The sequence below is a fragment of the Mus pahari genome, chromosome 1 (assembly GCF_900095145.1).
Source record: "Mus pahari chromosome 1, PAHARI_EIJ_v1.1, whole genome shotgun sequence".
In the NCBI taxonomy this organism is placed as follows: Eukaryota; Metazoa; Chordata; class Mammalia; order Rodentia; family Muridae; genus Mus; species Mus pahari.
The window spans coordinates 124,025,207-124,027,603 of record NC_034590.1 but is presented as its reverse complement, the minus strand read 5'-3'; positions in this window follow the sequence as shown (position 1 = coordinate 124,027,603).

The window sequence follows — 2,397 nt, the reverse complement described above, 5'->3', positions numbered from 1 at the left end:
AAAAAAAAAAAAAAAAACCTCATCACTTTACAGTCATTCAATCCTAACCAGTCTTCCAGGAAAAAAGAAATCCTACCCTGCCCACATTTCCTTAGCATGCCTGGTGTATTTGTATACAAGAAATTGAAGCTAAGGAAAACAAACAAACAAACAAGCAAAACCCTTTCTGCAGGCTAGAGGCACTGGCTGCCCTTCCAGAAGTCTTAGGTTCAATTCCCAGTACCCGCACGGCAGCTCACAACTATCACTTACTCTGGATTCCATTGTCCACTTCACCAGTCCAGTCTATTGTCCACGCTGCTGTCATTGCCTGAAGAAATAGAGAACAAGATTTCATTCTAAAGCTGGGCGTGGTGGTTCTTGCCTTTAATTTCAGCACTCAAAGGGCAAAGGCAAATGGATCTCAATGAATTCCAGGCCGGCCTGGTCTACACAGTGAATTTGAGACTGGCCAAGGGTACAGAGTGAGACCCTGTCTCAAAAACCACACACAAAAATTCTAATTCTAGCAACCTTATTTGTCAGTCATGCAGCTAAAATTGGTTTTATTTTTAGATGTGCTAACTAGATTTATATGAGTGTTTGCCCAGATATATACGTGTACCGTGTTGGTACTTGGAATATCAGAAGAGAGCGTCAGATTTCCTGGAACTGCAGATGCTTGTGAGCCACCATAAGAGTGCTGGGAGCTGAACCCAGGTCCTCTGCAAGAACAACACGTGCTCTTAACCACTGAGCCATCTCTCCAGCTCCTCCAAGTCCTTTTGATAGACATTTCAAAGCCTGCGTTGTGGGTTATTTTTAATTAGTAAGTTAGTTGCTTTTTTATCAGTGTGATAAAACACCACCACCAAAACTACTCAAAGAAGAAAGTTTATTTGGAGCTGATGGTTCCTGAGAAATATGAGTTCATCCCCCTCAAAGCAGAGAAGCAAGGCAGCCAAGAGGGTCTCTCAGACCTCAGTCTTTGAAGGCCCTGGGGGTCCTATGGGTAGTCAGTAAGGTTTTGTTCTCCTTCACATTTTTCTCTTCACCACGTCCTCAGAGGGGAGATAGAGTTTTTCATGGACACAAAGTTTTTTGTATTTAAGTCATGTCTTTGTGTACTATTTAACATTTTTGCCTGACTAATAACGACTAAGATATTTCTCCTACACCTTCTTAATATCTGATAGCTTCTGACTTTACAATTTTCTCTATAATAAGTCCTCTTTTTTTTTTTTTTTTTTTGAAGCTTAAACATTCTCTAGTAAGGCATTCTCCCACAAGTAAGTCTGTGCTTTGTTGGCAAACCTTCAAAGACAAGATCCAAAAAGGCCTTTCTTTGTTTGATCAATGAAACTGAATTACAAAGGAACTTGAATTAAAGTACTTCACAAGAATATCAAACTTTTACAAAAACACTTTTTTAAAAGTATATTGCCTCAGAAACGCATTCAATTCATGTAAGTGAATAACTGCCTCTTACCGTCTGAGGCCTCAGGAACTATGACTTTCTCTCTGTCTGAATTCTAGTCAGGCTTCTCAAAGCCACTTCTCCAATAGGCCTCGACCCTTGACAACACAAAACTGAATGAGAGCTGGAAGGGAGGAGTGACCCAGCCTGGTGACCCAGGGATGGAAGTCAAGAAAGCATTTGGGGGAAGTCAAAGCGCCTGGGGCGGGGTGGAGGGGGTGGGGAGGAGTGAGTGGGGAGGGGTAGGAGACCTTTAAGAATGACAGTGAGATGGAGGAAGCACTGGAGAGATTGCTCAGTGGTTAGGACTTTTTGCAGAGGACCCAGATTCAGGTCCCAGAAGCCACATGGTGCCTCACAACCATCCAAAATTCCAGTTTCATAGAATCCAATGACCACTGCTGGCCTCCACAGGCACCAGGCATTCATGTGGTACAAACACAGTGGATCCAGTCGAAACACCCATACATGTAAAATAAATATAAATTAATAAATAATTTTTTGAACAATGACAGTGGGGACTGTAGAGATGGCTCAGCAGTAAAAACTTAACTGATTAATCCTGAGGACTGGAATTTCCATTACAGCCCCCATATTCCAACTCCAGGGAATCAGACAGACGCCCTCTGCTGGCCACTATAGGCAACTGCACACATGCTGCATGTGCAACCCAGAATCAGAACTTAAAATGAAAATAAATCTTTTAAAAATTGAAATTGCACAGGATATTTTTTCAATTTTTATTAGGTATTTACTTCATTTACATTTCAAATGCTAGCCCCAAAATCCCTTATACCCTCCCTCCCCCATGCTAACCTACCCACCCACTCCCCTTCTTGGCCCTGGTGTTCCCCTGTACTGGGGCATATAAAGTTGGCAAGACCAAGGGGCCTCTCTTCCCAGTGATGGCTGATTAGACCATCTTCTGCTACATATGCAGC